At 38.7% G+C, this 27,604-nt stretch overlaps 1 protein-coding gene across 2 annotated transcripts in view; it reads right to left on the bottom strand.

Moving 5' to 3' along the window:
- Window positions 1–16,045: 16,045 nt before the first annotated feature.
- jph2 (junctophilin 2) overlaps window positions 16,046–27,604 on the bottom strand; it is a 110,704-nt gene continuing 99,145 nt past the window's right edge. For both annotated transcript variants that reach the window (XM_072556610.1, XM_072556609.1), the window contains one exon: window positions 16,046–25,618. The gene's annotated coding sequence lies outside the window, so the exon portion shown is untranslated. The remainder of the gene's footprint in view (window positions 25,619–27,604) is intronic.

The raw sequence follows: 27,604 nt of genomic DNA, 5'->3' as shown, positions 1-27,604 counted from the left end.
AACTTTCAAGGATCTGTCTACAAGGACACCGAGATCTCTCTGCTCATCTACACTACCAAGAATCTTACCATTAGCCCAGTATTTTGCATTCCGGTTACTCCGGCCAAAGTGAATCACCTGACACGTGTCAGCATTAAACTCCATTTGCCACCTCTTGGCCCAGCTCTGCAGCTTATCTATGTTTCACTGTAACCTACAACATCCTTCATCACTATCCACAACTCCACCAACCTTAGTGTCGTCTGCAAATTTACTAACCCACCCTTCTCCGCCCTCATCCAGGTCGTTTATAAAAATGACGAACAGCAGTGGACACAACACTGACCCTTGCGGTACGCCACTTCAGGATGAACATTTCCCATCAACCACCACCCTCTGTCTTCTTTCAGCAAGCCAATTACTGATCCAAACTGCTATATCTCCTACAATCCCATTCCTCCGCATTTTGTACAATAGCCTACTGTGGGGAACCTTATCGAACACCTTGCTGAAATCCATATACACCACATCAACCGGTTTACTCTCATCTTCCTGTTTGGTCACCTTCTCAAAGAACTCAATAAGGTTTGTGAGGCACGACCTACCCTTCACAAAACCGTGCTGACTATTCCTAATCAAATTATTCTTTTTTAGATGATTATAAATCCTATCTCTTATAACCTTTTCCAACACTTTACCAACAACTGAAGCAAGGCTCACTGGTCTATAATTACCAGGGTTGTCTTCACTCCCCTTCTTGAACAGGGAACTACATTTGCTATCCTCTTCTTATCAGAATTAGTTTCTTTGTTCCTTGTTACATTTGGTTTTAATTGTCTGCAGATTTCCTGTAGTTAACTCCTTAAATTCTTTTGGAGGACAATTAGTTGTCCTTTGTGGCAATAAAACATCCAGTTTATCAAACAGAGAGCAAAGCAGTTTAGTCTATGTAGTCTTGACTCCCTCCTTTCCAAGACATGGCTAATAGTTTACATACAAAATTATTACTGATTCTTTCCATGTGTAACAGTTTATCTTTGTTGTTTCATTCAATCCATAAACAGTTATTAAAGCTCTGACTTCCATAACATCACATGACCAATCACTGTGAAGACTGATACAAAGTACCTGTTTAGTTCATTTACCATTTCTTTGTTCCCCATTTACTACCTCTCCAGCCTTACTTACCAGCAGTTCAAAGTCCTCTCTTGCCTGTCTCTTACCTCTTATATATCTAAGAAAAAACATCCTTTAAATTACATTTACAATGCTTTTACATTACAGCAAATGTTTTTATTAACTGGTACCTATGGGACCAGTAGTATACTGGTTGATCAAATATCTGGTTGATCAGCAGGTCCACATGATCAGTCTAAAATGCATGTTAGGTAATAGAAGTGTAATGTAGGGGGTATACACATCATTGTTACACTTTATTTATGGCATAAATTACTTAAATAGTGCATCTTTGCCTTAAATAAAACTTCTCACTCGTGTTCTCAAACTGACTACTCGGACTTTGCAGAGATGATGATAATACAGTAAACTTTATGGTATTTGATATATAATATTTTTGCCGGTTTATCAAGAGTGTAGGTTCATAAAGTTTACTGTACTAGCTAGTTTACACTCATGTTTCATCTTCTGCCCCATTGGTGCTTTTTTTTTGTTCTCCTCTGCTGGTTTTTAAAGGCTTCCCAATCCTTTGGCTTCCCACTAATCTCTGCTACATATGTTTTTGTTTTACTTTTGTGCCGTCTCTGACTTCCCTTTTCAGCCTCGTTGCATTGTCCTCTCCTTATTATGTTTCTTCTTCCTTGGAATGAGTTTTTACTGTGCATCCCGAATTACTCCAAGAAATTACTGCCATTGTTGATCTTCCCTGCTTGGCTCCCCTTCCAATCAACTCTGGCCAAAGCTTCCCCCTCATGTCTTTGTAGTTACCTCTATTCGTTGTAATATCATTACATCTGATTCAAGCTTCTCCATCTCAAACTGCAGAGTGAATTCTATCGTTCAGAGTGGAGGCCTGTGACCAGTGGTATGCTGCAAGAATCTGTGCTGGGTCCATTGTTATTCATCATTTATATAAACAACTTGGAGGAGAATTTAGGAGGCATGGTTAGTAAGTTTGCCGATGTGGCATAGTGGACAATGAAGAAGGTTACCTAAGAGTAACAAATTCTTGATCAACTGGGCCAGTAGACTGAGGAATGGTAGATGGAGTTCAAAACAAATAAAAGCGAGGTGTTGCATTTTGGTAAGACAAACCAGGGTAGGACTTACACAATTAATGGTAGGGCCCCGGGGCATGCTGTTGAACAGAAAGACCTAAGGGTGGAGGTACATAGTTCCTTGGAAGTGGCATCACATATTGACAGGGTGGTGGAAAGGTGCTTGGCATGCTTATCTTCATCGGTCAGAGCATTGAGTACAGGAGTACAAGACATTAGTGAGGCCACATTTGGAATACAGCATACAATTCTGGTTGTCCTGCTATAGAAAGAATGTTATTAAACTAAAAAGGGTGCAAAAAAAATTTACAAGGATGTCACTGAGGCTGGAATGTTTGTGTTATAATGAAGGGCTGGATAGGCTGGGCCTTTTTTTTCCCTGGAGCGTTAAAGGTTAGGGGATGACCTTATAGAAGTTTATAAATCAGGAGGGGCATGGATAGAGTGAAAAGCCAAGGTCTTTTTCCAAGGATAGGGGAGTCCAAGACTAGAGAGTATATGTTTAAGGTGAGAGGGGAAAGATTTAAAAGGGACCTGAAGAGCAACATTTACAAAGGGTAGTGTGTATATGAAACAAGCTGCTAGAGGAAGTGGTAGGGATACGTACAACTACAGCTTTTAAAAGACATTTGGGCAGGTACATAGATAGTAAAGGTTGCGAGGGATATGGGCCAAATGGAAGCAAATAGCAGTATTCACGAAGCACCTAGATGAATACATGAATAGGAACGGAATAGAGAGATGCCGATCCTGTCACTGAAGACAGTTTTAGTATGAAAGGGTTGGAGGGCTGAACAGTCTATTCTTTTGCTGAATTAGTTCTTTGTTCTTTGTTCAAATGAGACTAGTTCATTTTAGAAAACCTAGTGAGCATGGATGGGTTGGCCCAAAGGGTGTATTTATGTGCTGTATGACTCTATATTATGGTCATTGCCCCCTAGGAGTTTCATCACCTTAAGCTCCTAATAATAAAGTCTGCCCCAGTACATATAATCAATTCTAAAATTGCCTGTTCCCTAGTGGGCTGTACCACAATCTGCTCTAAGAAACTATCTAATAGGCATTCCATGAATTCTTTTGCTTAGGATCCGCTATCAACCTGGCTTTCGTAGTCCTCCTGCATCTTGAAGTCCCACAGTACTATTGTAATAGCGTCTTTCTTATGTGCCTTTTCTATCTCCTCATTTATTTTCTGCCCCACATCCTAACTATTGCTAGGAGGCCTGTACATAACTCCAATTAGGGTCATTTTTCATTTGAAGTTCCTCAATGGGGTGGCACGGTGGCTCAGTGGTTAGCACTGCTGCCTCACATCACCAGGGTCCCAGGTTTGATTCCAGCCTTGGGTTACTGTGTGAAGTTTGGACATTCCCCCCGTGTCTGCGTGGGTTTGCTCTGGTTTCCTCCCATGGTCCAAAGATGGGCAGGTTAGGTGAATTGGCCATTCTAAATTGCCCATAGTGTTAGACACATTCGTCAGAGGGAAATGGGTTTGGGTCGGTTACTCTTCGGAGGGTTGGGTTGGGCTGAGGGGCCTGTTTCCACACTGTAGGAAATCTAATCTAAACTCTATCCACACAGATTATACACCTTCTGATTCTACATCACTTTTTGAGTTCATTTCATAGTAACAAGGCAACCCCACCCTCCCTGCCCATCTGGGTATCCTTTCAATAGGACATGTATTCTTGGATATTTAGCACCCAGCCCTGATCCCCTTGTCACTACATTTTTCCAATACTCGCTGTATCATACTCATCAATTTCAATTTGCACACCCAGCTCATTTACCTTGTGCATTTCAGTACCCTCTGTCCTGCATTGACTGCTCCCCTTTTCATAGTTGCCCCCTTATCTGCTATGCCTGATTCCCGAGCTAATAGGCCTGTCCTAATACAAGTTCTGGAAACTTTAACTTCTGCTGAGCCCTCCCCCACACCATTAACTTTACCATAATTTTCCATGCAACTGACCCATTCCCTCAGTATTTAGCTTAAAGCTCTACCCATAGTTCTAGTTATGCGATTCACTAGGATTCTAATCCCAGAATGATTCAGATAGAATCCAACACGTAAGAACACCTCCCTCCTTCCTCAGTACTAGTGCAAATGTCTCATGAATTCAAACCCATTTCTCCACACCAATCGTTGAGCTATCCATTACCTCTTGGATCTTGATGACCTTGTGTCAATTATCTTGTGGCTGAGGTAGTAACCCTGAGATTATGACCTTTTTGGTTCTGCTTTTTACTTTAGCCCTTAGTTGCTCAAATCCCCTCAGTAGAACCTCTTTCCTTTTTCTACTTATATTGTTGGCACCTATGTGGACCTTAACTGGATCTTTCCCCTCCCACTCCAAGTTCCTATATAGCCCTGATGAGATATCCTGAACAAGGTAACCAGGTAGAAAAAAACAAGCTTTAGGACTGTCCATTCTGAACACAGAGAACGGTATTCTCCTGACGATACTTTCCCTGATTACAACTACATTTCTCTTTCTCCCCTGTCTTGAATGCTTCCCTGTGTCATGGTGCGATATAGGTCAATTTGCTCATCCTCCCTGCAGTACAGCTTTGTGACCAGATGGTGGAGAAAGTGACTAAACTTTACACATTATCTCCAACTAAAAACCGAGAAAACTGCGACACTGTAAATCAGAAACAAAAACAGAAATTGCTGGAAAAGTTCAGCAGATCTGGCAGCATCTATGTTCCTCAGTGCTGAGAAAGGGTCACTTGAACCAAAATGTTAACTCTGATTTCTCTCCACCGATGCTGCCAGACTTGTTGAGCTTTTCCAGCAATTTCTGTTTTTCTACAGTTGTTCAAGTTCAGTAACTACAGCCACATTTTACCTATATATGCACAGCTGTTGTCAAAATAATATCCAGATAATTTTAATATTGGGAAACCTTATCTTTTAACAGTTACTTTGATCTCTTCCCCAAATAAATTAATACATAGTTGAGTAAATCTATGATACATATCTACTTGTCCCTGCAGTACAAAACTGTCTCAGCTTACAAGTAGAAAGAATTGCTAAATTTCAGAAAAGTAGATCTGAAGGCTCTGGTTTCTGTGAGCCATTCCAACAGAGTAACAGGAACATTCTACTACATTTATTCATAGAAGTTCTACCTTTTTCTGCTATTTAATTGAGTCTAACAGTAGGATGTATGTTTAAGCAGGATAAGGCTGCTTGTCAATTTGCCCTACTTGACAATGAAGCACTTAAGGCCATACTGTCAAGTATCAACCCCACCTGTAAAAGGCAGCTGAGTTTAAAAAATCCAAGCCATGAGTGATATTTCGTCTGATTAGGAATCCAGAGACGTAGCTTCATGGAGACCAGGCCTGAGCAATGCAAGTTTCAAACTGCCTGAAAATGTAGCATTATCTAAATGCAAGACAGACATTTTTGTTCGACATCACATATTGAAGACGTGATTTGAGTACTTGAGAATCTAATTCACATGAAATATAAATTAGTTTGAAAGGAAGGAGATGGGGGGGGTGCTTAATCTCATATTTTAAAAAATTGAGTAGACTTGTTTGAGAAAAACAATTCATCTCGCAGAAAAACCCTTAAGTTTTAATATGGTAAATTGTAATTGTTGGAAACATTGGTATGGAATATTTTATAATGTGATCTTAACTACGTTAATCTGAAAGCATTTATCTTACCACCAGCAACGAGACACAGGAGTTACAGAATTACACCACAGTGTAAAGGAGATGACTTCATGTGAAGAACAACACAATAAATAAACCAAATACATTTTAACATCACTCTGCTTTGTAATTCACATACTCTGTGAAGTCAGTACACTTTCCAAATCTCTACCTCAAGACCCAATATTTAAATCAGAGCGTTAACTAAACTGTTAAAAACTCAGATGATATCAATAATCAGAGGTGGTAACGGTTTGATCTGTAATAGAGCCCTGATGGTAGGATTCAGTCTTTAGACACTATTACAGAGTTTGTTAAAGTGAAAAGATTAGTGTACTTATTTTTTGTAAACAGTCATTTAGATTTTTTCACAATGAACAAGGAATTACATCTTTGAAAGGTAATTCTCATAAGTTATCAAGACTGTTGGGCTTTTCATACAGCTATTATCTTTGGAAAAATAATGGGTTTTTTTGTTTTGTCTAGACATCTGATAGTGCATTCAATCAGTTGTGTCAGATTCCACACAAACTCATCTGGTAAATTGTGAACTAATTAAGAGTAGTGTATGGAAGTTCCTAAATCTTTCTTCTGTGCTAAAGTATGTGGCTGTGGAAATGAAAACAGGTGTGTCTGTGTATGTTAAAAATAAATCCCTTGCTGGTTAGCCTTCTAAATATTTGCTATTTTTAAAATTAAATATCCATGTGGAAAGTTTAAAAAAAAGCAACAAGTCACACAATCTGATTTCAGTGCGAGCCCTTGGTGAGGTTTGTTTTCTATGTAATTAGATAAGCTGCTGGCTTTCAAGTTGCCATGGTCTGCTATTTAATTCCAACATTTACTAATGTTACTGGCTATTTCAGAACTGTCTCCTTTACACTTGCCAAGTAGTAGCTTTGAATAATTCTCTGGATAGATAGTAGCAGGTGGGACTCTGACCTCTTGTGGTTTGTTCTGTAAGAGCAGCTGCACGGGCTGATTCTCCATGGCTCTAGCAAGTCACTGGCTCCAATTTTTCTTTGGGACAAGCAAGTGTGGAAGTACAAATACAAAACCTATCATAATTGATGAATTGGCTGAGATCTGTTCCACTGAATCAAGCTGTACGTCAATTTAAAACTCACATCAGGTTCCCATGCAGTGTAGCTTAGAACCAGTTGCTCTGTCCTTCACTGTTTCAAATATATCAATCATACAGAAGGATTGGTGTGACGGCAATGGGGTTAATTACAATAGTCTTATTTGCAAATGAATGTCAAGAGGATAGGAAGACAGACATTGTAAATTCTGTTTATTTTAGATGGACTCTTGCTAGATTTTAAAATAGCTGTTATTGAACACAAAATAGGCAAGTTGACTGCTTCCTGAAATATCCTGGAATTATTCAGGTAAAAGCAAATTCATCACCTCCAATTTTATGAACATTCCAGGCAAGTCAACACGAAGGAATAGTAGATGAGATATCTACCTCAGCCAGTTCTCAACAAAGAGTGAAATTCACAAGTGCTTGAATCACAGCAATTGAATCCTTGTTTATCTGCCACAAAAGAAATGAAAGAACATCAAATCCACTTCGTTAGCTGACTGTCTCCATCCAAAACCCTAGCTACATGAATAAATTGCTGGTTCATTTAAAAACCTTCACCTGTACAAGTCTATCTACTGTTTGTAGTCTGCGACACCCAAACAGTAAGCAGCTCCTGCTCTGATCTCAGTATCTCTCAAAAATCTGATTCCTGAAAAGGAAACCTTGTCTTTCATTTGTGAAGTGAACCAATTCTCACCTCCTAATTAGGACACATGCAATTAGACTCTATGTGAGCTACAACAGTCACTTCTGTGCTCAGCCAACTGAAAGAGTCTCAATTGGATGTTGACTTACAAGACTCTCTCTCTAATTTATATGATCTAATTCTGATATCTTTGATTTAAAGTAATTTTTAATTGGTAATTTTGTAGTATAGAACTTGAATCTTGCTGAAAAAAATCATTGTGGAAGCTTTTAGTCTTCCTCTCTCAGGACAATCTGTGAGAAGTATCAATGCAAAGGAAAAATAATATTTATACTGTACAAGATGAGAATAGAGAGGGTTTGTTGGTTAGCAAATGGAGTCTGATTGGTAGGCATGTTGCAAAGGAGAATACACAGGTAAGCAATGATTGACAGTTAACAGTTTAGCTTTTATTACATCTGAAACGAAGAGGATTAATTTTAATTGTTCAAATCAATGCTCTGTGAAATTAACCAGGGAATGTTTCTTATATACTTTGAGTTGAAATAGATGCAGTGTATGTATATATTACGAACAGGACTCTGTGTTTTAATACACATATCTTCTAGTACACAATCCTCATAAACAGTACCTACTGCAGCATCTGAAATAGGTACAATTATTCAGGTTTTCATTTATAGCTAAGCTTAATTTTGTTCTTCAATATGCCTTCAATGGCCACCACCTTAATCATAGGCTGCTGCTTGACTTCAATGGTGATGCTCTTGAGCTCTGACTGATTTTCCTGGGTTGACTGAAGTTCTACTCTGAACTATGATTCATGCACAATTAGGAATTCTGGACTTCATTAATGAAACTAAATTTAAAAAAATATTCTCACCTGCTTCTTTTTGCTTTAAGGAGCTGGTTATGGATGGATTAATTTTTCCAGCCCCAGACTGTAACATTCAGCTTCCTCAGAGATGGTGGTTGGAGAGTAAACAACAGTAAGGGAGATTCTCCTGGCTCTGATTGTTGCATAAAGTTAAAGTTTCTGGCATTCATTATTTAATTTCTATTCCTGCAAAAGACTTACATCATACATTTCTATAGATGAATTAACCATCCTTTTAATCTGCTGCATCTAAAAGGGTTGAGGCTTGAACACTTCAAACAAGGGTGGCATGATGGCTCAGTGGTTAGCACTGCTGCCTCACAGTGCCAGAGACCTGGGTTCAATTCCCACCTCAGACAACTGTCTGTGTTGAGTTTGCACATTCTCCCTGTATCTGCTTGGGTTTCCTCCCACAGTCCAAACAAAAAATGTGCAAGTTAGGTGAATTGGCCATGCTAAATTACCCATAGTGTTAGGGGAATAGGTCTGGGTGGGTTGCTCTTCAGAGGGTCGGGTTGGACTGAAGGGCCTGTTTCCACACCGTAAGTGATCTAATAAAAATCTTCAGAACATGGTAACAGCATGGATTACATTTTTGTCTTCAATTTTAATCTACCAATTGTATAGAAAGATTGGTGAAAATATAATGTAGGTTCTTTATTTGAAGATAAGGGGGAAGCTTGGAACAGGTACATCTTATCTTGAATGGTGTTCACTGCAGCGTGCTGTCATGTGAGTGAGCTCCTCCTCAGGCAGACCTCTTTCTTGTCCATCTTATTTCTCTGGACTTGGTGCATTTCACAGTGCAAAAGCCTCTTTCCTTACCCATTGAAGTATGCTGTTATCAGTCTTTGAGCTAATGCTCACCTTTGATGCGCAATTTTTCATATTTGTTATGTTCTTCTACAGTTCACTCTGAGACCTGTTCTTGTTAACTGGAAAGGGAGAGGGACTCTTGGTGGCAAGGTCAGGGAAGGAAACATGGATGGCTGCTCAAAGCAGCTGCATTTTGTCAAGCAGAGTGTGTGGGGAGGAGAGTGAATTGTACAGAAAGTCCTGCAGGATTTGTCCTTCAGCCCCACCAGTAACAACAGTCCTGGCATGACTTCTGCCCAGGATCTCTGGCATCTCTCAAAGGGAGAACAGAACGTGCAAGTCTGACCTCCCTTATGTCTTCCAGTACATATTATGTAAGCAAGGAAAGAAAATAATGTGTTAGTTGGAGTTGTCTTGAGGATGTATGTTGTGGATGCATAATGAAAAGTAGCAGAGTTGTGGGAAAATGAGAGAAGCATTAATGGGGGTAAGATTATTACTGTTACAGTGCAAGGAGATTTCAGTAAACTGCAGTGATTGGAGGACAGTGATGGGAGAATGGAGTAAGGCACGTGAGTGGTGAGGCTGTAGGTGGTGCACAACTCAGCAACATGCATGAGATGAAGGACTTTTGTACTGACAACCTGCAAAATATTTATACCTTGCTACCTGGCTGCAGAACTCCTGGCATTTCCTTCTCTATAAATGTTTACCCTTGCAGCCAGGACATTTTGTTGAAAGGGTCCCAATGGGAAAAGCTTCTCTCTTGTCCAGTTATCCTTTCCACCAGAGCCTCCAATGTGGCAGAGTGTCAAATGGCCTGGCAGTAGCACTTATTTCTCCACTTCATTGTTAAAGTGAACTTCAGCTGCCTAAAGAGGGTGTTGAGATTAGAGTGGTGCTGGAAAAGCACAGCAGGTGAAGCAGCATCTGAGGAGCAGGAAAATCGCTGTTTCAGGCAAAAGCCCTTCAGTTGGAATGAGGTTGCCTGTGGGAGATGCAAGTTGCCTTTAAGTCATGCCAGGTGACCTGATTTTCTCACTTCCCATGAAGCCAGCAATCTATGATCAGCATGAGTATAGTTGGCAACTCACCTGCTGTAACCCAATCAGGGACAAAATTGAAAAGTCACATTCCCCAGTCAAACCCCCCCAATTCAAAACTCCTTCCTAACAGCACTGTGGGTTTACCTAGGCCTCAAGGACTGCAGTGGTCTCTAATCGTGTTTTTGGGATCCTTCGGGGGGAAAGAGAGCAGCCCCAAGTCGTGGTCCACATTGGCACCAACGACATAGGTCAGAAGAGAGATGGGGACTTGGGGCAGAAATTCAGGGAGCTAGGATGGAAGCTTAGAGCTAGGACAAACAGAGTTGTTTTCTCTGGTTTGCTGCCCGTGCCATGTGCTAGTGAGGTGAGGAATAGGGAGAGAAAGGAGTTGAACACGTGGCTACAGGGATGGTGCAGGAGGGAGGTTTTTGGATAATTGGGGCTCTTTCTGGGGTAGGTGGGACCTCTACAAGCAGGATAGTCTTCATCTAAACCAGAGGGGTACCAATATCCTGGGTGGGAAATTCGCTGAAGCTATTAAGGTGGATTTAAACTAATACAGCAGGGGGATTGGAACCAAAATTGTAGGACAGGTACAGAAGAGGATGAGAGTAGGGAGTTCCAAAATCAAGTGTCTGACACTGGCAAGCAAGAACTTGGTTTGAAGTGTGTGTACTTCAATGCAAGGAGCATCTGAAATAAAGTGGGTGAACTGGCAGCGTGGGTTGGTACCTGGGACTTCAATGTTGTGGCCATTATGGAGACATGGATAGAGCAGGGACAGGAACGGCTGTTGCAGGTTCCGGGATTCAGATGTTTCAGTAAGAACAGAGAAGATGGTTAAAGAGGGGGAGGTATGGCATTGTTGATCAGGAACAATATTACAGTTGTAGAAAGGATGCTTGGGGACTCATTCACTGAGGTAGTATGGGCTGAGGATAGAAACAGGAAAGGAGAAGTCACCATGCTGGGAGTTTTCTATAAGCCTCCGAATAGTCCCAGAGATGTAGAGGAAAGGATAGCAAAGATGATTCTCAATAGGAGTGAGAGAGGCAGGGTAGTTGTCATGGGGGACTTCAACTATCCAAATATTGACTGGGATCACTACAGTAATAGTACTATAGATGGATCAGTTTTTGTCCAGTGTGTGCAGGAGGGCTTCCTGACACAGTATGTAGACAGGCCAACAAGGGGCGAAGCCACTTTAGATTTAGTACTGGGTAACGAGCCTGGCCAGGTGTTAGATTTGGAAGTAGGTGAGCACTTTGGAGACAGCGATCACAATTCTGTCAGGTTTACTTTAGTGATGGAAAGGGATAGGTGTATTCCATCGAATAAGAGTTACAGCTGGGGGAAGGGAAATTACGATGCAATTAGGAAAGATTTAGGAAGCGTAGAATGGGGAAGAAAACTGCAGGGGATGAGCACATTAAAAATGTGGAGCTTATTCAAGGAAAAGCTCCTGTGTGTCCTAGATAAGTATGTACTTGTCAGGCAGGGAGGAAGATATAGAACGCGTAAGCCATGGTTTACTAAGGAAGTGGAATCCCTGGTCAAGAAGAAGAAGAAGGCTTATGTTAGGACAAAATGTGAAAACTCAGTTAGAGCGCTTGAAGGTTACAAGGAAGTCAGGAAAGACTTAAAAAGAGAGCTCAGAAGAGCCAGGAGGGGACATGAGAAGTTGTTGGCAGATAGGATCAGGGTTAACCCTAAGGCTTTCCATAGGTATGTCAGGAATAAAAGAATGACGAGAGTTAAATTAGGGCCAATCAAGGATAATAGTGGGAAGTTGTGTGTGGAGTCAGAGGAGATGGGGAAGCACTAAATAAATATTTTTTGACAGTGTTCACTATAGAAAATGAAAATGTTGGTGAGGAAGATACAGAGATACTTGCATCTAGACTAGAAGAGATTGAGGTTCACAAGGAAGAGGTATTAGAAATACTGCAGAGTGTGAAAATAGACAAGTCCCCTGGGTTGGATGGGATCTATCCTAGGATCCTCTGGGAAGCAAGGGAAGAGATTGCCGAGCCTTTGGCATTGATCTTCAAATCATCATTGTCTACAGGAATAGTGCCTGAGGACTAGAGGATAGCAAATGTGGTTCCCTTGTTCAAAAAGGGTAGTAGAGACAACCCAGGTAATTACAAACCAGTGAGTCTCACTTCAGTTGTTAGTAAAGTGTTGGAAAAGGTTATAAGAGATAGAATTTATAAGCATCTAGAAAAGAATAATCTGATCAGGGACAGTCAGCACGGTTTTGTGAAGCGTAGAGACCAAACAGGTAGATGAGAGTAAACCGGTTGATGTGGTGTATATGGATTTCAGCAAGGCATTCGATAAGGTTCCCCACAGTAGGCTATTATACAAAATGTGGAGGAATGGGATTGTGGGAGACATAGCAGTTTGGATCAGTAATTGGCTTGCTGAAAGAAAACAGAGGGTTCTGGTTGATGGAACATGTTCATCTTGGTGTCCAGTTACTAGCAGTGTACCGCAAGGTCGGTGTCGGGTCCACAGCTGTTCGTCATTTTTATAAATGACCTGGATGAGGGCTTAGAAGGGTGAGTTAGTAAATTTGCGGACGACACTAAGGTCAGTGGAATTGTGGATAGTGACGAAGGATGTAGTAAGTTGCAGAGAGACATAGATAGGATGCTGAGCTGGGCTGAGAGGTGGCAAATGGAGTTTAATGTGGACAAGTGTGAGGTGATACACTTTGGACGGAGTAATCAGAATGCAAAGTATTGGGCTAATGGTAAGATTCTTGGGAGTGCAGATGAGCAGAGAGATCTCGGTGTCCATGTACATAGATCCCTGAAAGTTGCCACCCCGATTGACAGGGTTGTTAAGAAGACATACAGTGTTTTGGCTTTTATTAATAGAGGAATTGAGTTCCGGAACCAGGAGGTTATGCTGCAGCTGTACAAAGCTCTGGTATGGCCACACTTGGAGTATTGTGTACAGTTCTGGTCACCGCATTATAAGAAGGATGTGGAAGCTTTGGAAAGGGTACAGAGGAGATTTACTAGGATGTTGCCTGGTATGGAGGGAATGTCTTACAAGGAAAGGCTGAGGGCCTTGAGGCTGTTCTCATTAGAGAGAAGAAGGTTGAGAGGTGACTTAATAGAGACATACAAGATAATCAGAGGGTTAGATAGGGTGAACAGGGAGAGCCTTTTTTCAAGTATGGGGACAGCAAACATGAGGGGACACAACTTTAAAATGAGGGGAGATGGGTATAAGACAGATGACAAAGGTAGTTTCTTTACTCAGAGAGTATTAAGGGTATGGAATGCTTTGCCTGCAACGGTAGTAGATTCGCCAAGTTTAAGTGCATTTAAGTCATCATTGGACAGGCATATGGATGTACATGGAATAGTGTAGGTGGGATGGGCTTCAGATTAGTATGACAGGGCGGCGCAACATCGAGGGCCGAAGGGCCTGTACTGCGCTGTAATGTTCTATGTTCTATGGTTCAAGATGGTAGCTCACCATTATCTTCTCAAGGGAAACTTTAGACAGGCAATAAATGATAGACTATCCAACAATGCCCACATCATATGAATGCATTAAAAAAAAGTTACTCCAGATCCACTGCAAAGTATTAACTCCATTCTGTAATGACAATAACGCCACAAGACATAGGAGCAGAAATTAGGCTATTCAGCCCCTCGAGTTTGCTCTGCCATTCAATCATGGCTGATAAGTGTGTCAACCCCATTCTTCTGCTTTCTCCCCGTAACCCATGATCCCCTTGATAGTCAAGAATCATATGCATAGTTGATGTCATATGCATAGAATGTGGAACATTACAGCACAGTACAGACCCTTTGGCACTCGATGCTGCACCGACCTGTGGGACCAATCTGAAGCCCATCTAACCTACACTATTCTACTCTAGTCCATATGTTTATCCAATGACCATTTAAATACACTTAAAATTGGTGAGACTACTACTGTTGCAGGTAGGGTGCTCCACACCCCTACTACTCTGAGTAAAGGAACTCCCTCTGACATATATGTCACCCATCAATTTGAACCTAGGCCCCCTTGTGCCAGCCATCACCATCTAAGGAAAAAGGTTCTCACTATCCACCGTATCTAACCCTCTGATTATCTTATATGTCTCAATTAAGTCACCTTTCAACCTTCTTCGCTCTAACAAAAACAGCCTTTACTCATAACACCTTCCAGGCAACATCCTAGTAAATCTCCTCTGAACTCTTTCCAAAGCGTCTACATCCTTCCTATCGTGCAGCAACCAGAATTGTATGCAATACTCCAAGTGTGGCTGCAACATGAACATCGTGTTCAACTTTATTGACCCTGATGGTCAACTTTCTGTTCAGCATCACCTGGTTTTACTCTGGAGTCCCATTCTGCTGTGACAGTCTCTCCTGCATTTGCTGCAGAGAAAAATAATTTGCTGACATAGTGCATGATTTACTATCCCATTTTCTCTAAGCCCTCTTCCCATCCAGCTGAGATTTTTGTTTCTGCTTCCTCTTCCAATGCTCTTCGGTCAATCTTTGGTGATCATGATAAGTGACTGTGTCCCAGTTATCAGTGTTAATATTTGCCATATTCATTTCTCACTTGCAGATATTCTCATAAGAAGGTAAGGATGCCCATCTGATCATGACCATGTGATCTGCTCACCATACAGAAAGTTTGAGTATATGGCTGTCATTCATTGAAAGAATGTAGTTAAGCCAATACAGATGTTCTTGGCTTAGTACTCAGTGTATGCTGATGGAGTTAGCACACTCTGATATTTGTGACCTTGCTGAGGGATGCTGAACTAGTCTGAGATAGTAAAGGTGGAAACTATTCAACCTCACTTCTGCCTAGAATATGTTGCCCAGCTTTCAGGACAATACCAGAGGGTGCTGAGAATGCACGCTTGGTAGACATGCAGTGTGGTACCCTCCGGATGCTGTTGTTCAACTATCTGTTACTCACCGTGGACATCAGTTGAAGCAAAATCGAGGTGTTAAAAATATTTAGTCTTTATTTCTTGAGAGTAAAAATGTAAGAGTGCATGTGATACTTTAATTGTTAAGATGTCCATATGGAGTACTGCATTCTGTTTTTTTCATCACTTCACCATTGTTAGTTGTGCTTTTATCAGCCTGGGCCCTAACTTCCGCAATCCTTCAGGTTGCTCTTTAGAAACTATCTTTTTAACCAAGTTTCTGACCACATAACAAATATGATTTTGTGATAAATTTCCCTAATTGTGCTACTGTGAAGCACTTTTACCATGTTGCAATTGTTTTATAAATTTAAGCTTTTGAGTTTTTGGGGAATGCAGTCAGAAAGTAAATATTTTTAGGGAGGAGAGTGCAGATTCAGAAAGGTATTAACTTTGCTTTTGGCTACATTAATGCTGATCGCCCAATGACCTGCTCTTGTATCTTGTGAACGTTGTTATTGAATGATGACAATTTGACAATGGAAGAGGATACCAAGGATAAAATACTCCATACTTACCACTTAATGCACTTCTAATAGTGAATCACTGGATGGTTAATGGCAGTGAGAATCCAGACTAGATTTTTATTTCACCTTGTTTCAAGTATGTTAATGCTATTTATGGTTACTGCTATTCTTTCTGAGCTCAGTTAACTCTGCAGATTGCTAAACAAATCTATTTGGCAATTTTAGACAAATGTTCAATACAAAAACAAGGAATGAAAAGTATGTTTATTTAAAAGCAACAGTGAAGGGAAAATGTTCGTTTGAACAAGAAAACACATTAATATCATCATAAAGTAAACCAGCAGGATTAATTTTGTACAGTGTTTATAGTGCTCATGCCATCTTGTTAGTCTGTGGAGCCTCAATCAGACGTTTTTTTTTTCATTTGAAAGGCATACTGATGCAACATAATTGAACTGAGGCTCATTCAACACTCAGACTTCAATTTGTGTTCAACGCACACATATATACACACTATAAGCAAAATTAATAACAATATTTGGGTGTGAAGTTACCATGAATATAAATGCTATTCAGCAACCTTACTATTTGTAGGGGAAAGTTTGAGACAAAGTTTCAGTTTTGGCATAATTTATCCTTTTTCTATCTGTGCAACATTCTCAGTGATTAGTCTCAGACCTTTCATTATGCATGTGTCAATACCAACATCCTGCCATATCACAGGCAAGGCTAACTGTATCTAACCCTGAAATGTACAGTGCACTAAAATTCAATAAAGGAATTTGAAATTGTTCTGTCACATCAAAAGTTCGAAAGGATTCAATGTGGACCATCTAAAATTTACATATGTTGCTTTATTGACTTTCTTTCAAAAAATCTATTGCCCCCAGTGTAGTAATGATGAACAAATAACATCCAATTAAATCTGACCTAAGTCTGAACTAATAACAGGCTGCCTCTACCTCAATGACATCGTGTAAACTTAATGCAGCTTCAAGTTTCCATTAAGCCAACAGAAAACTAAACTCCGGTTTTCCAGGCCTAATGCCAATAAGGCTTAATTTATAGAATTCAACCTATTAACTGATAAGGTCACTTCTCAGGTTTAGATATCAAATCATTTCTACCTTGTTGGTTATTTTGTTAAAGACTTTATTGTTGCTCTAATCAGAAGAATATTTCATACCAATAAAATTATTTACAAGAAATTAACACTTATTTAAGTAACCACAGAAATTACAGTAGCTTACTTATAATAATTGATTATTTTAGTCTTTTGCAGAAATAATGAAACTTAAAATCCTGGCAGCCTGAGCTAGACATGCAATATAATAAATAAACATAGATTAAACATTGTTTATATTAAGTTTAAATCCATGTCAATATCCAAAAATGGCCACAGGCTGTACTTCAGAGTGTTTTATGTCACTGCTGTTTTCAGCCAGTTAAAAATACAAAACATATATTGCTGTTTTCTGTAGCAAAGTACAAACTGGTTTTTGGCTCCTCAGACTTTTATATATCAAGAAAAATAAACACATATAACACTGTTACATCCTATTTAACTGCAATATCTCCTTGTTTCTATACTTCAAGGTTTCTGTATAGGTGATTAAATTCTGTCCAAAGGCAGAAGAAGATTTAAAACATGAATAACATTCATGTAAAGGTCGTGCATAAGTGGAACATAGACCTAAAATATTTTTGTTTCATATCTTGCAACAGTAACAGAAAAAAGAGAACAAAGTTTAATTGTCTACAGTCATATGAAAGTATTAAAACTTCTACATGGTGAATGTATTCTAACATAAATAAATAAGGTAACATTTAATACAGCATATTCTGCTGAGAAGACTACTACACAGTAAGTTAATGGATGTTTGAGTTTGAAAACTGCATAAAATATGCATGGATATTGTCAGTATCACTAATTTATTTGTCTATTGATAATCAATAAGCAGTAAGAAATTACATGGAACCATTTAGTTAATTGAATTAATTAGCTAATTTACACCTAAAATTCTCATTTTACACTCAGTACTTCGCATTTTTAAGTGACAAAAATCATTGGAGCAGATCTACTACAGCAGGATCAAATATTATCTTATATATTATATTCAGAGTCCAAAGTATCTTATTACACCAAAATACTCTTTAGTTTCATGCTTTGTATCATAATCCAATAGGTTTGACAGAAGTCAGATTTTCTTGCAAAGGTCTGATCAGTTGTATAAACATAATTGGAACAAATTTATCTTGAATGTATGTCTTTATTGTTTTATAAGCAAAACTAACTGAAATCTCATCTTAAAGAAAGATTTTGGCCTAGATTTTCGAATCAGTTAATGTGAGTCTGATTACCACTGGTCCTAAAATAATGCCAAATAAAAAGCATGGGCTTGTGTGTTTTGATGGAATCTCAATTTCAAACTATCATTTTTTTAAAGATAGATCTCATTTGGGGAACAAGGCAAGAAAATTCACAGTTCTTAAGGAAACAAAAACTGAAACCAAAACTGAACTGACTGAAACTGATTCACATAATGCAAAGTTATCAAGTTCAGTAGTTGCATTGGTGAGTTCAGGGTTCAGTAAAAGCAACATGAATAAAACAGAGGTTAGGCTGAGGAGCTGAGTATAAGCAAAGAGGTTATTTATTTCTGTTGTTTCTTTTAGTTGGAGATCTGCTACCTTTGGCTGGGGTGAGGAGAAGTCCGAGAAGGAGATAAAATTCGTTGTAAGGAAGAAAGAGTTTTCAATTTTTTTCATCTGTTTGGTCTGATCTGTGTGCAAGACTGCTAAACCAATTTGTTAGATGTACCTTAATTATAATTAGTCGGAGGTGGGTACTGCAGATGCTGGAGATTAGAGTCCAGATTAGAGTGGTGCTGGAAAAGCACGGCAGGTCAGGCAGCATCCTGACCTGCTGTGCTTTTCCAGCACCACTCTAATCTTGGCCTTAATTATAATTACCACTTAATGTATAATTTACAGATTATAATCTAACAGCAATTTGCCTGTTAATTCATGTTTAATGCATGTTGATTATGTGTTTTTTTTAGTTCATAGGATTTGGGCATTGCTGGATATGCCATCATTTATTACCTATCCCTTATTCCCTCTGAAAGACAGGGGTGAGATGCTTTCTTGCAGACGCTGTAATCCTTGTGATGTTTATACTCACAGTGCTGATAAGAAGTTCTAGTATTTTGACCTAATGAGAGTGAAAAACAAAACAATGTAATAACATTCGGGATGGTGTATGATTTGGAGGGGAACATTCCCTGGGTGTTAGTATTGCCATGCTTCTGCAACCCTTGCCCTTCTAGAGGTCACAGTTTTGGAAGATGTTGTCAAAGGAAGCTTACTAAGTTGGTACAGTGTATCTTGTGTAGATGGCACAAACTGCTGTCACTGAGCATCAGTGACAGAGAGTATGAATGTTGAAGGTTATGAATCAATTGTCAATCAAGGCTGCTGCTTTGTCCTGTATGGTATCAAGCTTTTTTAGTTTTTTGGGATCTACTCTTCTAAGGAAATGCAGAGTGTTCAATCCTGATCTGTGCCTTGCAGAAAATTGGAGAGGTTTTGGGAAAATCAGGAGAGGAGTTATTTGCTTCAGAACTTTCAGCCTTTAACCTGCTTTTATAACCATGAATTTATATGGCATGTGCAGTTTGTATTCTGACCAACGGTAACCCTCAGGTGTCGATAGTCTTGGATTGAGTTGAATGAAAAGTGTAAATGACAAGATTCTCACTGGTTGAAGATGGTCATTGTCTGGTATTTGTGTGATCAGAAAGTTACTTGCTACCTATCAGCTCATGTCTGACAGTTGCTCCAGTCTTGCTATAATTGCACACAGATGCATTAGTACCAGGGAGTTGTGAATGGTGGTTAATGTTGTGCAATCAGTGAACTACTCCATTTCTGACGAAATGATGAAGGGAAGGTCATGGATGACGTAGCTGAAGGTGGTTGGGATTAAGTCACTACACAGGAGGAACTCCTACAGCAATGGAGATAACCAAAGCAGTTAGTCAAAACAGTATTTATTATTTGCTTTGTTTCACTCCTCTTTGATTTTTAAAAAAAGTTTAAAATTGTGCAATTTAATACCTTTCTTCTTTGGGTATATTAATGGGATTTTGAATTTCATTTTTTTGTAAATAAGTTACTGGTCTCTACCTAGATTATAACAAAATGTTCAACAGGCCATAACTTATGGGCAAATTAAAAGGGATAACCTACAGCAATGTCAGATGAAAATACTCTGGCTATTTAATGCAGTGATCCAATAATTGATATCCAAGATATTCAGCTCTGTCACTAATTCACAAAATGGCATGTCACTGTCAATCTCCATACTGACAATATATTGACCAATGTGAAGTTCAGGTGTTTGCACAGTTGTTAGGAATTGAACTTGCCACCAGAAGTTGTCTTGTCATTTGCAATTTAAGTATCCCTTTAACAAATTGCAAGTATTAATGCTAATTACCCTCTCTGAAAATGACACTCACCACTTCAGGCTTTAATAGTTTTTAGTAATTGTAATAAGTAAAATTCTTTTCTTCCTCACTTTTTATCCAACCCTTCTTTCCCACTCTGATTATTTCTCTTCCCGGAAATTATTTGGCATTGATTTCAACATACGCTCACTTCTCCGTTCTTGTAATGTTTAGATCACAATCCTTCAATCTAATCTGATAAAGCCAGTATGCAGTTTCTTGCCCTGTTCACTCATGCCCCAGTTTCTTTGTTTCTCTCCCTGCACCATTATCAGCTCACACATTTAGCACTTGATGCACAAGTATTTTGGAAACGTTTCATGCAAGGGCAGGCCTAGTTAATGGCAGTATCTGTTAGATACCCGCACAGCAAAAACGTTTCATTATTGTTATTTCCTTTACCAGGTCAAACTGAAATAATGATTTGCAGCTTGTTAAAATATTTTGTGTGTTCAATCACAATTGCATTATTGTAATTCATTGTAGATCCCACAAAATAAAAAATATATCTTCATTGAAATATTCAGCAAAGCTGTTTTAGAATCAGTTTAATTCTTAACCTGTTTTATTTGCTTTTTATTAGCCAATCTATTCTTGATTTCTGCATAATGCTTAGATTAAAGAGGAATATTTACTTATCAGAAGTTCCTGTTCCAATCACCTCGACCGAAAAAGTGGCATGAAAAGAAAAACATGCTCCATATTCTGAAACTTCAATGTTCAATTGCAAAACTGCTGTGTGCAGTACTTATACTGATCATAGCAATTGACAGGATGTCTAGGCCCTTGACATTAAGTGACGATTATCAGGGTAACTTTTAATGAGAATGCAGAAATCAAGGCCAGTAGATTGTTTGCTTTTATAAAAAAAAACTGATGGCATTCAAAATTGAAGTACATCATGCACGATTCCAAAAATGCTTCCTTACAAGGAAATAAAGGAGTAATTTTTAAACACACCAGCCAGTTGCATCGTGGAGAACAGTGACTGAACAGTGGCCTCTCCTCACCTGCCTGTGGGAAACCCGAGATGCATTTTGCCTGATATCAATAATTCGATTTGGGAAATTTCCCAGCTCAACTCACTATATCCTGAAAGCATATGCCTCATCAGGATGTGTGTGTGTGTGTGTGTGTGTGTGTGGGGGGGGGGAGATCCTGGAGTGGAATTGGGCAGATTGGAAGTGAGCACAAGGGCTATAGGAGTGTCACTATACAGACTCTTTGAAAGGCTTGTTTCTATTCACTGGAATTTTGTCCCAGTTTATTTTAATCCATTAGGCCCTCTAACCTTAACAGTTCTGACCCAATTCCCATCGCCATGCATAGCATCTTCCTCCCACTCATAATACTCCCTCAGTCTCTACTCACCGACTTTCAAGAGCTCTTATGGCACAATGCCACCTCATGAACCACCCATGGTCTCTAAAAGCACCAATGCCAACCCATGCCCCTGATCTGCTGGCCTTTGCCTTTACATCCTCCACGCCAGCTCATCGAGCATCCAACACTGGCAGAGTACAGAAGTTCATGTTCAAATTAAACAAGTTCTAGAAACTTTATTGCAGATTTCAGTGTATAAAAAGTCCATTCAAATCCCATCAATACATTTGAAATGCCTCAAGTACTTAATCCTCTCTACAAAAGAATTAAGTACTTGTATTCATAATTGCACAAAGACAGAATTTTAAATAACCTATTTGAATTGAGCTGTCAATTAAATTATAAACTTAAACCCCGTCCCAAATTATGATAATGGTTGGCTGCTTTTTACCACCTATCATTAATAATACTCTAAAAACAACAATTCACATTGCTCGAGCAGATTTTCTTTAACTCCCAAACACTGGCAGACATATTTTTTGCCTCAACAAAATAGGAAGTGCTAGAGAAACCCCTCAGGTCTGGCAACATCTGGGGAGAGAGAAATAGAGTTAATGTTTCAAGTTCAGTGACTCTTCAGGACCATTCAGATTGTTTGAAAGGCTTGCTCCTGTTCTCTGATTTTAAACCAGTTTTTTTCTTAACCATTAGGCCCTTCATCAGAACTGGTTCAGAGTAGAAACATCACTGGACTTGAAACATTAACTCTGTTCTCTCCCCACAGATGCAGCCAGATTTGCTAAATTTCCAGCAATTTCTGTATTTGCTTCATATTTCATGAGTCTGCAGTTTCAATTTGTAAAAAGTCAGCCATTTAACTTGACAATGCTACATACTTTATAAGGATTGTAAGTCTCACACAGTGGGATAGTGTCTTTGCGGCCATGAAAATGGGATCAGTTTGAACATAGCACTGTTGCTCATGCTTGAGTCAAATCCTGACTCCTATATCACACTGCCGTAATGGCATCAGTTGGAAATGGGGAGGCATGGCAGGACTATCATATAGAGCCCACTGGTAGTTTTAAGTCCCTGGAGTCCCCACAGCTGCAAAAATCTGGCTCTAGATGTATAACAAAGGGAAGCTGAAGACTCAATGTACATTTTGCCGCAACTTACAGGGGAGATGTAGATAAAGTGAGGGAGGTAAATTCACACCATTGCTGATTTGTAATTTCTTTCTGGACCTATGGGCAGAACCACAGTTCTTCTTGGCTTTGCACAAATTTAACTTGGAAAAAGTTTCTTTGCAGCTTCTGGAATTAATCCATTTACAGATCACTGTTTAAACTGCTGAAAGGCAAAAAACATGATTGAACTGCAATGAATTCTCCCACCATGTCACCCTTGAAATTGAAATCAAAGTCCTAACTTGGTCATAGTACCCTAATTTGCATAATAAAGAGGTCTATCATTTGAAATTGGCAGGTTCTTGGGTGTTGGGTGAAAAGACCCTTTTAAAACTGCAATGTAATACTGCCAGAAAACAAGAAAATTTTCCAAATCCATCTAAAGGTATTACCTTGTCATAAATGCCAATCTCAGCTAGTTATAATCAGTCCCAGCATGATTAAAATCATCAAATTAAACAAACAGCCAAGTGATCTCACCTTTCAGTGATAGTAGAAAATAGGTGGTCACAGGCTTGTAGCCAGTTGTGCTCTTTAACCGGAGTCAAAAGCAACGATAATTGGGAAGATTTCATAGTGGGGTGACTAATTTGCAACTACACAGTTTTAATAATATTGTCAAAATTTAAATCAGTTCTACTATTTCAAATCGAGAAATTAAATATTATAGAAAGTACTATTATTTTGGAGCTTTGGAATATGCTAAGTTCACTCTGGTTTATAACCTTTAAAAGTTAGTGCATTTTCCAGGAAGTTCTTAAGGTTTAATCATGTGACTTCATGTATCTATGGATCCTAAGTCAGACAATGGTGATTCCCATCATCTAATATAGAGTTTTGAAACTCAGAACATCAATGAGATTTTTTAAAAATTACAATTTGAAGTATTTTATGCGTATTAAGAAATATCTGTAATTTAAGGCACTAATCCTCATGCTTCTGATAATATGTGACTGAACTAAACTTCCCTCAGTTAACAATGTCAAAACTGTTTAATGTAATAACTGTCTAGTTACATTAATTTCGATTCATTTCACTTTCATTGTCTCATCACAAGGCAGTGTAAAAAAGACACTCAGAATACGATATGATGTTTTGGATATTCAAATTATGGAGGATTTTTAAAAATATCGTGTGTTTCAGGTGATAAATACACATTTCTTTACTGGACCATTTCCCACAAAATCCTTCTGGTGGTAACACCCAACAAGGTAATATTTACCAAAACATATTTATAGAAATTGATTAAATATCTGGAAGTGTTCAGTGTGGCTGGTGTAATTATTCACATTGTAACTAGACCTGAAAATACTAAATAAGCATTTCAATCAAAATTTTGGAGAAGCATGCATCTCTGAGGTACTTTTATCTTTTTTCATATAAATCTTACAAGGTAAAACAGTCCTGAATGTATATCCACACAAAAGCATAAATACTTTGTCATATGTAAAACAAAATTTAAAATCACCTATGCGATCATTCTACAAAGTGCACACATGCAGAGAAAAGCAAGAAAAAACAGCTCAAAAGATTTTGTACTTCAGCACAAAAATGGAAAGGGTAATACCCTGAAAGCAATCAAGTAGCAAGTACTTTGTGACATGGCTGGTCTAGGCTCAAGAATGTACTTTGAATGCATTGACAGAAATACTGTTAGGCATTTTAAAAAAAAATCTGAAAGAGAAACAAGGTCTGTGATTTGTATCTTATAGTTGTACAGCTTCAATGTGCCAAAAAATTTCATCAAAAATATATGGTTACTAACTGCAATTAAGTGTTTTTTAAAATGTAATATGGCATTCAAAATGTAAAGCAGTATTAAATTTGTTGCAAAGTAGTGTTGGTCTTCCTTGTATTTTTAATAAATGTAATTCTGAAAGCTTCACGATGTTAAAAGCAGATTTGTGCATTCCCTTTTCGTTTAGCTTATGACAGCATTGCTCAAAAATAAATACTGACTTAAGTATGGTAGTTGGCATAATTAATTTTAAAATATTATGAAAAATAGCTCATTGACAAACATGCAACAATCATGAATCATAATTCTCTTACTCATCTGATTAGGATTGTAATGCAGAGAGAAAGAGAACAATGCGTTAAAAATTCACGATAGACCAATATTTCCCTTCATGACATATAAAAAGCCCTATGAATGCAGTGCAAAGCATCCACAATCTCTTCTTCCAAAAGGCAATCTCTAAGGAAGTAATGTTCTCTGTTATTTTCAGTGGGGAAAGAGTGCACATAAAATGGGGAACACCACTTTACATTTTTCACGGAGAATAATGAACAGAGGAAAATATAGCCCTAAATCTTTTAGACTTAAGAGTTAAGTACATACAGTCATGTTCATATTAATTTTTTTTCATTGTACCTAGATTAACCAAAAATGTCATCAAACCTACAAAAATATGTGAGTAAGATCTCCCTTAACTAAGTCAACCTCTTCTTTTTGAGAATCTTTTCCTCTCCTCCCCTCCCTTTATACAATAGAATAATCCAAACTTTCAAGCACAATCCTTGGCAGCTAGTACTGTATTATATAAACACAGGCATAAGGTAAGGCAGTTGTTAGTCTCTACAAATAAATTCAGGTCAGTTGTAGATCTTCCAATGTATCTCATTTCCAAAATTGTAGGGCACAAACTGGTGACAGAAAACAGATCAGGGAATTCTTCAAAAGGGGGAAGTAAAATCAGACTCTGCAGTGTCTTTCTGTGTCAGGTCTTGCAGGATGTTTAACTTTCCAAAAGTCGTCTTCCTTATTCTCATCAGAAAAAGTACCACAAGAGCTTCTGCAACGATCACAAAGAATTTGAGTGACATCATTCTTGGTTTAAGAGAAAATTAAGAGGAAATTTCTAAAACTATTATAAGAAAACCTTAGGCTTTTCCATTTTACAACTGAATCAAATAAAGATTGTTAAAGGACCAAACATATTGTGAAGCAATTGTAAGTGCAAGGAGTTTGTCACGGAGATCTAGACCATTTGATCTACTCGTTCTGCTGCTTTCCTCCCACTTGCGCACTTCCTCTAATACTCATCCTACCAAACCCTGAGCTCTCAATTTTTCTCATAGTTTCTTTATTTCCCTCATATTCCCTCTGAGCTTATCTTGTCTTTATAACCCACCTCTTGTTCCATTGATCTTATTCCCAATAAACCAATCATCATTGAATATCTCTCTAACATCCTTTTGGCCAGTATCATTGCAAGTTTGTTCTCCTTTTTCCCCTCATTCAAATTTGGCATTGTCACCCCTCTCTATGTTTATACAAGGACTGTGAGGTCAAGAGTATTATTTTGAGGAGAGGGATGATAATGGCAGATTTGAATGAGAGGGAAACAACACCTGTGGAGAGGGAAAACCAAAATTGAGCAATTACATTGCTGGACGTGTACTGCAAGCCCTCTAACAGTCAGAGAGAAATAGAAAAGCAGATATGTAGGCAAATTGCAGGGACGGGTAATAGGGGAGCGTTAATGGGGAACTTTAATTTCCTCAACATTAACTGTGAAAGGTTTAAACAGACTGGAATTCTTATAATGCATCCAGGAAAACCTTTAAAGTCAGTACATTGGAGGTCCTACAAAAGATGTCCTGGACTCAAGTTTAGGTAATGAAATTGGGTACGTGGTTGAAGTTTTATTGGAGATGCATTTTGCAGACAATGATCAATGATCAATCCGTTAGATTCAAGATTATCATGGAACTGGACACAGATGGGCCTGGAGTCAAAGTTCTAAATTGTGGGAACTTTAACAAGATCACAAGTAATTTAGCTAGAATGGACTGGGAACAGATACTTTTAGGTAAATCTGGGTCAGAGCAATGGGATGCATTCAAGAAAGAAATATGGAGAGTACAGGACAACCTGTTCCAATAAATCTAAAGGGTAGGGCCAACAAATCCAGCAAACATTAGATAACAAGAGATATAAAGAATTGGATAAAGAGAAAAAGGGATGCTTACGGCAGATACTAAGGACTTAAACAGAAGATGTGATGGAGTATAGAATATGCAGGGGGGAACTTAAAAAGAAAATTAGAACAGAAAAAAGGGAGCATTAAAGTGTGATGGAATATAAAATAAAGGAAAATCTTAGTTTATTTTACAAGTGCATTAAAGATAAAAGGAAAACAAAGGAAAGAATTGGGGCCATTAAGAATCACAGTGGTAACTTACATGTGGAGCTAGATGATGTAGACAGGGTTCTGAATGTATACTTTGTGTTGGTGCTCATTAGTGAGATGCAGAATAACTATGATAGAATTAAATAAGGTAGTGTAGACAGAGAGGAAGTTCTGAGTAATCTTGTTGGCTGAAAAGTAGATAAGTGCCCTGGGCCAGATGAATTGTATCCCAGGCTGTTGAATGAGGCAAGCGGGGACATCGCAGGGATGCTGGCAATAACTTAAATTCCTCTCTGGTCACAGGAGAGATGCCAGAGGACTGGAGGACAGCCTATGTGGTACTGTTATTCAAAAAGCAATCAAGGCATAAACCTGGAAACTACAGGCCAGTCAGTCTAATCTCAGTAATGGGGAAACTATTGGAAGCAATTCTGAAGGACAGACAAATAAGGTGTTAATGAAAGAAAATATTTTGTAACAGACTCTGTTACAAGAGAAGAAACATTTGACAACCTAATGGGATTAAAGACAGACAAGTCATCAGGACCTGACTGCTTGCATCCAAAGGTTGTAAAGGAAATGCCTGCAAAGCATTGGTCAAAATAATGGAAATATTGGATAAAATAGTCCAGAAGTTATTGGATT

This window comes from Chiloscyllium punctatum, chromosome 37 (assembly GCF_047496795.1).
Source record: "Chiloscyllium punctatum isolate Juve2018m chromosome 37, sChiPun1.3, whole genome shotgun sequence".
NCBI lineage: Eukaryota > Metazoa > Chordata > Chondrichthyes > Orectolobiformes > Hemiscylliidae > Chiloscyllium > Chiloscyllium punctatum.
Note: the sequence above shows the minus strand (reverse complement) of the source record. Positions and strands in the feature narration are given on the sequence as shown.